A 15,273-nucleotide genomic window follows, 5' to 3' on the forward strand; every position below is an offset into this window, starting at 1 on the left:
TACGTGTCAAAGTTTAAGCAGAAGAGATGGAGTGAGAGTTCAACAATGGAGGATCGAATGTTCTAGAGAGAGTCAATGGAGAGAATTTTCACTTTCTCATTTTCATCTAATCTGTATGTACACAATACAATGCTTATATAGAAGATGACTACTACTTACTAACTAACAATTACACAGCTAAGCTTAACATAATTAACTATACTGTCAACCCACTAACCGTCTAACTAACCAATCCAATTGACAGCTAACTACCTCACACAAGTTGCACGTGTTATGTGACACTTCTACTCTCAATACTCCCCCTCAAGCTGAAGGGTGCGAATACATTTAGCATCCCCAGCTTGGATATTAGATATTCATGTTGTTGCCTTGGTAATGCCTTGGTCAACACATCTGCCAGCTGATCCCTTGAGCACACATGCACAGTCTTAATTGCCCCTAACTGTATTTTTTCTCTGATGAAGTGACAATCGATCTCGATATGCTTAGTTCTCTCGTGATACACATGATTGGCCGCTATCTGCAAAGCTGCCTTGCTATCACTATGTATGTTTACTGGTAGTTCCACTTCTGCTTCCAGCTCCTTGTACAAATTTATCAGCCAAACCTGTTCTGATATAACTGATGCCATACTCCTGTACTCTTCTTCTGCAGAACTCTTTGACACAGTGTTCTGCTTCTTGGATTTTCATGATATTAATGATTCCCCATGCTTCACAATGAATCTTGTCATTGACCTTCTCGTATTTGGGCATGAAGCCCAATCGGCATCACAAAAGGCAGTCAGCTTATTTTCTCTTTTGCTGCTCATCAATACTCCTATTCCTGGATCCATCTTCACATATCTTACTATCCTCAGTGTTGCTTCCCAGTGTGACTGCTTTGGCTCTTGTAGGAACTGACTAAGTGTCTAAACTGAGAATGCAATGTCCAACCTGGTTAGAGTCAAGTATAATAGCTTTCCTATGAGTCTTTGGTATTTTTCTCTATCTATCAAAGGCTCATCAGCTTGTAACCCTGTTAATGCATCCAACTATCTAGTAGTGAATTTCTGATTACTATCAAGAGGAGTCCAGCTTGGTTTTCCAGCACTCAGGCCTAAGTCTGATATGAGTTCCAGGGCCTATTTTCTTTGGTTCATCAATATCCCCTTGTGTGATCTAGAGAATTCAATCCCCAGAAAGTACCTTAGTTCCCCTAGATCTTTAATTTTGAATGACTGATGCAACTGCCTTTTAGTATCTTCAATCATTTGCAAGTTGTTGCCTGTAACTAGCATATCATCTACATATACTAGAATGACCATAATGTTGCTTCCCCGCTTCTTTGTAAACAATGAGTAGTCCAAACAGCTTTGAGTGAACCCCTGTTGGATCAATGCTTCAGTCAGCTTCACATTCCATTGTCTACTCGCTTGCTTTAGGCCATATAGGGATTTAACCAGCCTGCAGACCATCCCTTTAGACTCCCCCTGGCCGGTAAATCCCTCAGGTAGGTCCATGTATACTTCATCATGCAGGTCTCCTTGGAGGAAGGCATTATAGGCATCCATTTGATGAATATGCCAACCTTCAGCTGCAGCAATAGAAACTACAGCTCTAACAGTTACTATCTTCACCATTGGGGAGAAGGTTTCATGAAAATCAAGCTCTTCCCTTTGATTGTAACCCTTGGCCACAAGCCTAGCTTTGTACCTTTCTACAGTGCTATCTGCCTTGTACTTTACTTTGTACACCTATTTGCAGCCTATTGACTTCTTCCCTGTTGGCAATTGCACCAACTCCCAGGTTTTATTATCTTCAAGAGCTTGAATTTCAGCTCTCATAGCTTCAATCCATAACTTGTCTTGTGAAGCTTCATGAAAGGATCTTGGTTCAGTTACTGCAGATAAAGCCTGCAAGTAAGCTTGATAAGTTGGCTTCAAGTTGGAGTAACATACTGAATTGCTAATGGAATAAGATTGTTGCTGCTGTGAGGGAATGACATAATCTGTCATCCACATTGGCACTCCCTTATCTCTACTAGATCTCCTGAGCTCTTGTGGAGGTGGTAGATTCATCTGTGATGAAGCAGCTATGTCAGCACTATGTGGAGCAACTTCATGAGTGTCAGGTGGTTTGAGTTGATGCTGCAGGAAGATGACTCTCATGTGGCATGTCTGGATATGCTGTCTGTGGAGCACTCATATCTATTGGGGGTATTTTCTCCTGTGCTATGTCAATATCTGCGATTGAATCCACTTCTGCATCTAGAACCTGTTTAGGTTGCTCCTGATTTTCAACCTCTAAAAACATATTGTCTATGTGTGGTTGCTCCATTCTGAATGGAAATATATTCTCTTTGAAAGTGACATCTATGTTAGTAAAAAAATTGTGCTTGGACAGATCATATAGAATGTATCCCTTTGTAACAGAAGAGTATCCCATGAAAGCTGCTGCAATTGACCTGGCTTCAAATTTATCATGTACATTCATCCTCTTGGCATAACATAAACACCCCAGTGTCCTCATATGGTCAAGAGAAGGCTTCTTCCTGTGAAATACTTCAAATGGGCTTTTACCTTCCAAAGCACTAGAAGGTAATCTATTGATGATATACACAGCAGTTAGGATGCAATGACCCCAAAATCTTATTGGAATTGAACCCTGAAACCTTTATGCTCTTGCAATTTCAAGGACATATCTGTGTTTTCTCTCAGCAATGCCATTTTGCTAAGGTGTATACACACATGTTTTTTGATGAACTATTCCAAAAGATTGGAATAGTGAGCTGCATTCACCATTAACAAACTCTGTCCCATTATCAGTTCTTACTATCTTGATGCACTGTCAAACTGTGTTTTTACAAGCTGAATAAAATTTCTCAGAATCACAACCACATCACTTTTTAACTTCAGCAAATACACCCAACATATCCGGGAATGATCATCTACAATAGTAACAAAAAGTTTATTGCCATCATATGTTTGTACACAATATAGTCCCCATACATCAATATGTATCAAATAAAAAATTGCTTCTGCTCTACTAGTACTAGAGCTAAATAGCAGTCTAGCATGCCTAGCTAATGGAAATATAGAACAATCCTCTAATTCTTTCTTTCAATCATCATATCCTAATGAAAAAGTTTGTTTTATTGCTCCTGCTGTGGCATGTCCAAGCGTTTTGTGCCACAATCTTACATCCAATTTTTCTATTCTACTAGACAAACCAATTGTTTTATTCTTCTCTCTTTCTCCAGTAGTTTGAGGTAGTATGTAGAGGCCATCATCCTGCCTACTAATCGCTCTCACCTCCCATTGCAGAGGTCCTGGAACACAAAGAAATCAGGGAAGAAGCAAACTGAGCAATTCAATGCTCTTGTGATTTTTGCTACAGATAACAAATTGTACTTAAAGTCAGAAATGTATAGAATATTATCTATTGTTCCTGCTTGTCCCAATCTGCATGATCTTATTATGTGTTACCTGTGCAACCCCTCCATTAGGTAAATGAACTTTCCTGGTCTTATTTCTATTTACTTCTTGTTTCTTATCGAGCATGTTTATATCTGAGACCATATGATTTTTTACACCACTGTCAACTATCCAAACCTTTTCTTTGATATCTGCTAAAAAGACATTAATACTACCTGCACTACCTGCCATGTTTGCTGATGTTTCAGGTAGAGTTTCCTTGTTGAGTAGCTTCAGGATCTGATTGTACTGTTCTGAGGTGAAGTGTGGTGCAATATACTATTTTGGTATATTAGCAGCTATGTTCTCGTCTGCTCCAGTCTCCTGTGGTTTATGTTCTACAACAATGGAATTTTTTGCCAAGTTACCCCCAAACCTCTTCTTATATTTGAAGTCAGCCGGATAACCAATCAACTTGAAGCATCCTTCACGAGTGTGCCCCTTCATCTTACAGTAGTCACATGTGACATTATAATTCTTTTTGAACCTCTGAGTGTTGACATTTCCTCCATTGCCACCTCTTGTGGTCATTAATATTGTGACTTCCAAATTTTTACAGTGGCAACAGAAATATTAGACATAGTCCTCTAACTTTCCCTCTCAATTAGCATAGAATAGGCCTTGTTAACCGAAGGAATTGGGTCCATCATCAAAATCTGGCCCCTTGCCTGTTCATATATTTCATTTAATCCCATCAGAAATTGCAGAAGCTTTTGACGCCTCATGAATGCAACAAAATTCCTAGACTTCTCACAATCACATTCAGGAGTTGGAGCTAAGCTGTCAAACTCCGCCCAAAGTGATCGAATTTTTGAGTAGTAGGTCGCAATAGCGCTGGTTCCCTGACTCACAGTAGCAATCTCCTTGTGCAGCTGGAAAATGCGAGAACCATCAACCTTGTCAAACCTTTCCTTCATATCCTTCCAGACCGCACATGCACCGGAGGAATACACAATTTCGCTGAGTAACTCCGGTGATACGCAATTCATAATCCACGAAATCACAATTGCGTTGTACCTCTCCCACAGATCAACCAAATTTGGACCGTAATTTTCTCGCTTGCAACTGCCATTGATGAACCCCAGCTTGTTACGCCCTAGGATTGCAATTCACATCGCTCTACTCTAGACGGAATAGTTCTTTGTTCCGGTCAATTGCAAGGATATCGACACAGTTCCAGAATTATCCGTCGATTGCAAAAAAAGTGACTGGTTGTGGCTCAATTTTTCCGGCAACTCATTATCGATGTTGTCCGCCATTAATGAGTTTCGATGAAGTACGTTTCAGTAATTCAATTTCTCAGAGAGACCATATAAATGGCCGTATGCTCTTATACCATGTCAAAGTTTAAGCAGAAGAGATGAATTGAGAGTTCAACAATGGATGATCGAATGTTCTAGAGAGAGTCGGTTGAGAGAATTTTCACTTTCTCATTTTCATCTAATCTGTTTGTACACAATACAATGCTTATATAGAAAATGACTACTATTCACTAACTAACAATTACACAGCTAAGCTTAACTACTGTCAACCCACTAACCGTCTAACTAACGAATCCAACTGACAGCTAACTGCCAGCTAACTACCTCACACAAGTTGCACGTGTTATGTGACACTTCCACTCTTAATAGTATGATGGTCCCTCACTGAGAGATGTAGCAAAAAATAAAAAATAAAAATTAACAATTTAGTGACGAGGAGATGTAGCAAGTGAATAGTATTTCATATATTCACACAAATAAGGATGCGCACTATAAATTAAACAATTGAAGCTAAATATTCAACAGGAAAACAAGAAAATCAGAAGTAGAAGAAACCAGAATGATCTGAGATCAAGAAAACTTACCTATCTTCTTCCAATTTAGCTTACAAAGAAAGGAGCCTTGATGAGAAACTATCAGCTGAAGTTTGCAACTATCTGAAGTTTTGTAGGAGAAAAGAAAAGTAGCAGTCTTTAGAAAAAATAAAAAGAAGAGGAAAGAGTTTGTTGGTTCTTTCCGAGTTACCCGAGAGTAAGGCAAGTGAAAAAAACGAATTGGGTGAATACCAAACGTTACACTTTGAGGATACAAAACTAGTGTTACAATACGGGTGTGTTCGAGCGAATCCAGAATTTTAAGTTTATGGGTTCGTATAACAATCTCAAGTTAATCTACATGATAACTGGACCAACAAATTGAGTTTCAAATTAAATATTCTTATACTTTTAATGAATATTTTTGAACAAATACATGATCTATGCAAAAGTTACTGATTCACGGTAACCGTAAGATTCGCCCCTGGGTGTATTATGTGTAATGGGTGAATTTTTCTTAACAAATCGTATAAATAGTATTTGAGTTACAAAATAAAAATATATATTTTGAAAAATAATGAATGTTGAAATTTTCACATAAAAGTTCTCACTGATCATATCAGTCAATATATTTAACTAAAAAAATTTATTCCAATTTTATAATTTTATCACTCCAAATTCACAAGTTACCATACTTCTTTTTCATTTTCAACAATTACACATAACCCAGATTTAAGAATATTTCTGAAAGAAATTTTGGAAAGCTCTTATCAAAGTCATTTTAGAAAATTCAAACGAGATTAGCAAACTGATAGAAGACAATACTTTTTCCTCGTGAGAAAAATATAGATTATTCTATTTCTTTGTCCCACTAAGAATAAGGTCTTTTCCGAGGGAGAAAACAGACAGAAAGCCGGCGATAATTGTGATTAGTGGTTTTTCAGCTAAAAAACGGCGGATTGAGACATGTCAGAAATTATCACGTTGGTAGAAAAAGTCGACGGACTCGAGGTTATGGAAATTTTTATTAAAAGACCTATTTGGCGGAGTTCGTTGATTATCTTAAATTACGCATAAAATTCACTAGTCGAGATTGGTACTCGTTGGTCTAATGCTTCTGTTTTTTATTTATTTAAATTCTTCAAGCAAAACTAACCAACAGAGTCCGACAATTTTCTTATAAAAAAATTAAAAATTCACCAAAATTAACAGACAAAGCCGATCAGTTATTCCTTCGATTTTTGATAAATGAGTTGATTGTATTTTGACTGAAAATACCGACAGATTCGTCCGATTATTATAAAATATTTTTTATTTAAATTTTATTATGCAACCGATTAGGGACGTTAATCTTTTTTTAAAAAAATGGCGCAAAACACATTAATAACGGTGTCTGTCAAAATTAAGTCTTGGTGCATTATAGCGTAAAACTAACTAACGAATTTTTGTCGATTTTAATTTTTTTAAATCTATTTTCCGATATGCTTTGTCGGTTTCCTTAAATTATTATTGCTCATTTTGTATCATCAAACTACATAATATATTATTTGTACATGTAAATCATGAAATAAAAGAATTAGGCTTTAAATTAATGTACTGCTTAAAATAGAATTAAAGGAAGATACGGTGACCTTTCGAAAAGATAACCTGGTCGGTCTAGCAGCCTATTTTCGCAAATCAAACCAAAATTGGAAGGGGAAAAAAGGCTTAAAAGAGCATGCATGAGATCTCACATTTTAGAAATATAGAAAATTAAACTACAAAAAAGGGAAAAAAGGTAATATCAATCTAATTTATTCAGTTGTATCTAAAGGGACACCAATGATTCAAGGACCACCAAAGAGATATAATTCCGCCATAACATTGAAAGTCAAACTTATCAAAATTAGAACCTGGAATTTGCAATGACGGAGAACTGAAGAAGATCGATTAACTGACTTGTTTTGACACTGAATCGATATTACAATGCGTATTTATAACTCTATTTTTTTGTTCGGAATCATTATGCTACCAAACTTTAAAAAAACCTAAAAGAAATGGAAAGAGGTTATAAGTATTAATCAAGTAAATAAGTGTTATACTAAGATTTTAGGAAAAAGAATTAATTAACTAGTTTGTGTAATATAAAATTAATTTTAGAAAGTAAAAAATAAAAAATCATATTTCACTAAGTAATTTCATATTTTTATAATGATATAGATAAACAAATATAAATATAGATTATTAACTCCACCAAGGAATTCTTAATCATCTCCCTTTTCAGTTATACATTTATCTAACCTTTATTCATGGAATACAGGAGCAACAAAGTAAATTGAGTTTAACAAATAACTTAAACAGGATGCAATTAGTTATTATTCATTTAGTTCCATAGTCATGATGGAAAGATTAAACACATGTCCTAGAAGAATATCTTACGACACCAAAAATAAAAATCAATTTATCTACTATGTCAATAAGCAACTAGCTGATGATTAACCTTAAGATAATCAATAATAAATAAGACTTACTGTGACTATCTCTAGCAAATTGGGCGTTTGGTCTAGTGGTATGATTCTCGCTTTGGGTGCGAGAGGTCCCGAGTTCGATTCTCGGAACGCCCCTAAAGATGTTATCTTTGTTTTCAACTTATCGAATGGAATGGAAATGCTTATTTTACCCAAAGTGTTGCCGTTTTCATTGTCTAAATATGTATACTGCACATGTGATATTTTGTTTTAACTGTCTAACTTTTTTAGTTGGCTAGTTTTAAGTTATGCACAAAAGCGTGTATATCATATCAATAAGTATAAATTTTTATAGCGGAGGGTCTATCGGAAACAACTCCTCTATCTCTATGAGGTAGGGGTAAGGTCTGCGTACACACTACCCTTCCCAGACCCCATTTATGGGATCAAACTGGATTTATTGTTGTTGTTGTAAGTATAAAATTTTAAAAGTTTATATAAATATTACTAAATTATATATTCTGATGATGCAATTGTTATGTGTTATTTTGAAAGTATTTTTATAATTTGATATTGGGTTAGAGCGTATTAATTGTGACTATTGTGGTAATTACTACATAATCATAGTAGCTATTAAAATGTGTATTTAAATTTTAGTTCATAAATGTTATAAAAGAGTTGTTTGACTAAAGGGTAATGGATATACTATTGTATATCTAGAGGAACGCGCATAACTATTTACAAAAAGTCTTTCTCTATTTTTTTTTATACTAGTATTAGGGTATGCGCTTTGCGCGTGTACCTATATCATGAGTATATAATTTTTTTTTTAAAATAGGTAACTATATTAAATAATTTATTTGCGTTATTGAACAAAAATTAACGAAAAAGATCTAAGCTACTAAAAAATATAAATATTGATCTAATTTAGCTAGTTCAATAAATAAATAAATTTTGTCTTACATATGCATTATTGTATTTTTCTTAGGACATACATGATATCTTATGAACATCCTTGTTATTTTTGTTACCTAATACGAAAAACAAATAACAAGTTAAACTTTAACATAATCAATTGTGCTCTATTTTATTTTTTTATTAACCGTCAATGTACTTCTTGTAAAAATAAATTTATGTACCTTAAGAGTTTTATCAATTTAAAAAATAATTTTATTTATATGATGATTTTGCTAGTTACTCCCTCCTTTCTAGTTTATGTGAATCTTTTCACTCTTCAAGAGTTAGTTTGAGTAATCTTTAAAGCTAAATTGAATTAGATTTTTTTGATATTTTAAAGTTAAAACTTAGATATTAAGAAACTATACGAACAATACTATTAAGCTGCAATCTTTTCATGTCAATATGATGAAAAAAATATTTAATTTTTTTGTCAAAGCTTATATATTTTGAATCTTGAAAACTAAAAGGTTTTATATAAATTGAAATTGAGAGAGTAATTAATTCAAAGACTTAATTATTTATTCTCAATATTAAAAAAATATTTTTATTTTTTTGCATCGGGGTTTAGTACTTTTACTATAATATAAAAAGTATAATAATTGTTTTAATTATTTTTTGTATAATATTTGAAATCTACATTCGCGCATTGCGCATGTATCCTATCTTGATGAATAGAATATTATATTAAATATTATATTTAAGTTATAAATAAATATTTAGACTCTTCCTTTTTAGTTTCAGCAAAAATACATAGCCTTTAAAAATATAAAAGCTTTTTTGGAAAAAAACTTCAATATTTATTTTTGATTTAGTGGTTATTTTTTTCTGTTTACCTTTTTTTTGTGGAGTATCCATTTGTAACTTTGTTTGCTCTAAGTTTTTTTGTCTATCTTCATTCTCATCTTTATCTATTCATATTATTTCATGGATAAGATGATTGAAATAATAGTCTTTTTTATTTATTGAAAACAAACCTGCACGATTGATATGTACCTCGAACAATTGAGATTACATTCTTTGCAATATTAGTTTCCTGTTTTTGAGTCAGTTGTGTTGCTAAAATTAATCGTTATATTTCTTTAACTAAGACCAAATACTCCTAACCCTAAAAGAAGTCCTTAGTGGTTTAAAAGGAGTCTTAAGTCTCAAATATTTTTGTACTTAAACTTTTCCAAACGTTACTTTTTTGATAATTTGTTTTTGTTATGTTACATCATTAATTAAGGAAGGATATATTTAATATTAGGACTTTGTGTATATACTTCAAATAAATAAAGATTTAATGTATTAATTTAGTTTATTTAAAACTCCTAAATATTAGGGAGAAAACTTAAAATGACTATTTTGTCTAATATAAAATTTATTTTTAAGGGACAAAAAAGTCGAACGGCATTTCGCGAAGGGCCTTCGTGCTTTTAATATAGTACTAGTCTTAGAGTACGTGCGGCACGTGTTTGTTGCGTCAATAATAAAAAATTACTAATAAACTATATTCTTCATCATATAAATAATATTAATGTCGTGTTTTAATCGAATTTAAATAATTTCGATTAAAAATTTGAACTAAATGTTAAATAATGTGTCAGCACAAGTTGCTTCGTATTTACAAAAGATTGTAAATTTTTGGCAAAACAAAAAAGAAGAAGAGTTAGAGCTTATACTATTTAAAGAATAATAATTTTACTTTCCAATTTTAATTTTTTATAAGTTATTAGGTCTTCATTGTTTCCTCTTTTTTGGTCTACTTGATATGTTTTTTGCCTTCTATCTTTTCAACTTCAATTTTTATTGCACCAACTTTTACAATTTCCTGTAACTCCTATACAATTAAACATTTTCCAACATGATGTCTTCCATTTATTGTATTAAGTTTGAAAAGAAAGATAAAAATTTTATTCACACTCGTGACTATTTATCATATGATTTATTATTGTTAAAAGAAAGCGAGTTAGGTAAAAACAAATATATATATATATATATATATATATATATATATATATATATATATATATAGATGAAAAGATGATAAAGCTTTTTGAGAGATTAATTCAATATATTTTGTATTATCGCAACTTGCAACCAACCAAATATCATGTAGCTTCAAAGAATGTAACATTATTATTCATGCTTATTATCTTTGATATCAATCACCTCATGTATTGGAATATATCTAGAAAGTCATATGTAAATAAATTATTATCGCATTTATGAAAATATCATAATGAACTTTTTAAATCTTGAATAATTTTAAACTCCTAAATATGGTCTTAATATGTAGTTCAATTGAATTGAATTCTTTTGCTAATCAGTTAATTAAAAAAGTAACTATATTTGTTTTCAACACTAAAGGAATAATTCTTTACCTTTTTCAGATTCTTATACTAGCTCATCCCAATTTTAAAATATTTAAGTGTAATTATGAAGGAAAATAATAATATTTTTCTTTATATATATTATTAAACTTTTAATTAATAAGAAAGTAAATCAATAAAGTAATAAGAATATGAGATGCATTGATCGAGAAAACAATTGTTGAACTCCACAAAAAATATGGCAAACAAGTTGCTACAAAAAAAAATATTCTTCTATTTTTATTTTTTATTTTTACTAAGATAATCAATTATATAGAATTAATTTATTTTAATTCTATGGTCGTCTGTAAATCCATAATTAAGAATAAGGAACATCAAAAGAGTGCCAACCGAAATTATCGATTTTAGTTATAATTTTCAATTGGTCTTGCACTATATTTTTTGTTTTTATTAAGATAATAAAATTATATAAAATTAATTGGTTGTAATTCTATGAAAAAGAATATTCAAACATAGAAGACGTAATATTTTCTATTAGGAAAAAAATTAAACTTAATATACATTCTTCTGAGAATATATGTCTGCTTGATGTATTTTGAGTATGTTAAGGTTTTTTTTTATAATAAAATTAAATTATTTAGTAGCTCTTGTAATTTTAAGCGTAATGTTATTTTGCCACGTATAACGTGCAATGTCCTAAATATACATAAAATAAACTAAACGTCTAAACCTAGATAAATTACAAAGTAGCATGGAAGTAACAATTTATTAAACTTAAAAATATCATTTTTTAGTAAGTTCTTTGGATGTCCTAGAAAGAATAAAATTATGGTACTGAAATTCTAGCAAAAGGTTTATATAAGATGAACTTCTTCTTACATATTAATTCAAATAAGGAACGCTTGAATAAACAAAATTTTAGTTAATTTTAAAGACTTAAATATTGAAAAAGTAACTTAAATTATAATTTTATCTATAGTTTTTTTGAAAAATATATAAAATTTATTTTTAAAGGATAAAAAAGGCATGTATCATCTCACGTATATCATTTTAAAAAAGTATATCCAGGACAATGGATTTATAAGTGTATATTACATTATAAGTACAGAAAATATATGATATTGTTTTTGTAAAAGCTATACTAAAATTAAACTTATAACAGATCGACCGCAAGGGATTTAAAATATATATATATATATATATATATATATATATATATATATATATATATTACATTTTTTAGCACCAATAGTTCTGATAACTTTTAATTGACTTCAATGTCCAACGTATGTTGTAGTCCATTGGAAATTTAAATTTCTATAACTTTAAAGAATGTAGGTCTTAAAGAAAATCTGTAATCGTTTCGTAAGAAAATATCAATTCTTCAGTGTCAAAGTACGAAAGAAAAATGCAGAAAAATATTTTTATAAGTTGGTTGCTGAAAGATCTAGATAGAAACAGAGAAAAATATGATGAAATCAATATTGTTAGAAACAAAAAAAAATTCTACCTATTTGTCTCCTAAAGTTCTAGTTTTATAATTTTAAGGTTTTCGAATTACATCTAAATATGGTCTATATTTTGTTTCATAAATCAATAGCATCCCCTTAAAATGTGATTCACATCCCTAAAGGTAACGTCCAAATTTAGATATTTGTTCAATAGGAACAAAATTTATATAGGTAAATTTTTAATTAATTTAAACCTTAAATATGAGAATTTTCGCATATATAATAGTTCAAATAAGGAAAAATTTAGTATGCATATTTAGTTAATTTCTAAGTCCTAAATATTAGAGAAACAATTAAATAACTATACCTATATATTAGAAAAATAACTTAAATTACTACTTTGTCCAAACTGGAATTAGTTTTTAAAGGGCAAAAAAGGCGAACGACATTTTGCTAAGGGCCTTCGTGCTTTTAATAGGGTACGCGCTTTGCGCGTGTACCCTATATAAGTGAATATACGATCTTACAAAATTAAGTAATTATTATTAAATAATGTGTTTGAGCTATTAAGAAAATTAAAAGAAAATATAAGTTCCTAAAATTGATAAATGCTGATCTAATTTAGCTAGCTCAATAAGTAAAGAATACTATCATGTAGAAAATTTTATATGCTTTATTGTGATTTTTGATGACTTATGTAGGAATATATGATGAAAAGCATTGTTACTTTTGTTACCTAATAGTGAAAACAAGTAACAAATAATACTATGATATAGCTAATTTTGCTCTATTTTCTAATTTCTTTCACCGCTAATGCTCTTCTTGTGTAAATAATTTTATGTAACTTAGGAGTTTTATCAACCTAAAAAATAATTTTACTTACATGAAGATTTTGAAAAGAATTGAATAAGTTTTTTTTTTTTCTAATTAGTTAATTCAAAGACTTTTTTTTTTGTTTTTGCATTCGGGCTTTGTACTGTTAAAATAACTTTAAAAATATAGTTAATTTTTTAACTCCATTACTTCTCAAACAATTATTTTTCTCTTAATTAATTTTTGAATAATATTTCAATAACTAAAAAAATATTTAATTAAGTGCATACCTCTTGCTTTTAATAGTTACAATCTATTGAGGTTTCTCCTTATAAGAATAAGTTCCCTATAATAAGAATGAATGTCTAAACATATTTTATATGAAAATTGCCGGGAGAAACTATAAGGAAACGAAAAAGTCTTACATAATACATAGTTCATACACAAAAGGATAGTAGTTCAAATATAATTAAGACAATAATTTTAATTCAAAATAAGTAAAGATTTAATAAAAATAATTTTAGTAATTTCAAAGTCCTAAATATTAAAAAAATAAAAATTAAATTAGAATTTTGTCTATTATGAAGACTATTTTAAAAGGGTAAAAAGGCGAACGACATTTCGGCAAGAGCCTTCGTACTTTTAATATAGTATAGATGCTTCTAGAAAATAATATATAATATCAAATACATTATTTATGTATTCTATACGTATTTATTAATATAATATTACTATTATTATTTTAGTAAAAAAAATAACATTTATTCTTGAATCATATATACAAGTACTATTTTAAGAGCTAGTTCAATCCAAGTTTTATTATTATTGATATTTAATATTTTGAAGTCAATAAATTACAAAATTATTTAAATTCTTAATTGGATGTTTCCTAATGCTATACGAATCGTACAAACAATAAAATAAATAAGTGAATGAAAGAAAAGCTGAAAATAAGAACAAAATTCCGGCGTTGACATACATGAGATCTTTCACATGTTTCCTTTCATTTTTTCTTTTTCTTTTTTTTTTTAATGTTTTTTTCTATTTAATATAATACTCCAAAATTTGAATGGAGTTAAAAGCAAAAAACTTTATTAAGAAAACAAACCCTTAAAAAGTGGACGAAACTTTCCTAATTTGGATTGAAAAGTGCAGGAATTCTAGAATTAAAAAATTAAATTCCTAAATATTAGGAATATAATTAAATGACTACTCCTAAATATTATAAAAATAATTAAATAAATACTCTTACATATTAGGAAAATAATTAAATGACTATTCCTAAATATTAAAAAAATAATTAAATGACTATTCCTAAATATTAGAAAAATAATCTAATGACTATTTTGTCCATTGTGAACTATATTTTAAAAGGGTAAAAAAGGCGAACGACATTTCGCTAAGGGCCTTCGTGCTTTTAATATAGTATAGATAGATTATTTTTGCTGACACAATTAAATTTTTTAGAATTAAAATATTAGCTCATTGAAAAAATAAAAAAATGATTGTAATATATAACATTTAAAATATTAGTGGCAATTATCATTATATATATAACATGGAATGATTATAATTAAGAATACTAAAAATCAAAGAACCGTCGGTCACCATTATCGACTCTAGTCATTATTTCCTACTTTTTTATTGTTCTATTTTTAGTTTTACTAAGATACTTAAATTATTTAAAATTAAGATATTAGCTCATTTAAATCTAATTAATAAAACAAAATAAATAGTCAAACCTAACGTGTACCTGTAACAACCCGGCCGGTCGTTTTGAGTATTATAACCCCATTTTCCCATTTACTACTCAATTTATGCTTTACAGTTGTTTTATGACTTACCGGGTCAGTTGATTCGGGTCCGCAAGGAATTCGGAGTAAAACGAGACACTTAGTCTCATAATTAAAATTTTAAGTTAGAAAAGTTGACTAGATATGGACTTATGTATAAACGACCTCGGATTTGAATTTTTATGATTCTGATAGCTCCGTATGGTGATTTTGGACTTAGGAGCGTGTCCGAAAAATTATTTGGAGGT

General features: G+C 30.1%; 1 long non-coding RNA gene and 1 other non-coding gene across 2 annotated transcripts; one reads left to right on the forward strand and one right to left on the reverse strand.

Moving 5' to 3' along the window:
• Positions 1-76: 76 nt before the first annotated feature.
• On the reverse strand, positions 77-5,453 carry LOC117273112 (uncharacterized). The gene is made up of 2 exons (XR_004503075.2): positions 3,631-5,453; positions 77-3,309 (listed from the first exon to the last, which is right to left on the reverse strand). It is a non-coding gene; the product is annotated as an uncharacterized lncRNA (long non-coding RNA).
• Positions 5,454-7,780: 2,327 nt separating this feature from the next.
• Positions 7,781-7,852, forward strand: TRNAP-UGG (transfer RNA proline (anticodon UGG)). The gene has a single exon. It is a non-coding gene; the product is annotated as a tRNA-Pro (tRNA).
• Positions 7,853-15,273: the final 7,421 nt, after the last annotated feature.

This window comes from Nicotiana tomentosiformis, chromosome 1 (assembly GCF_000390325.3).
Source record: "Nicotiana tomentosiformis chromosome 1, ASM39032v3, whole genome shotgun sequence".
NCBI classification, from domain to species: Eukaryota; Viridiplantae; Streptophyta; class Magnoliopsida; order Solanales; family Solanaceae; genus Nicotiana; species Nicotiana tomentosiformis.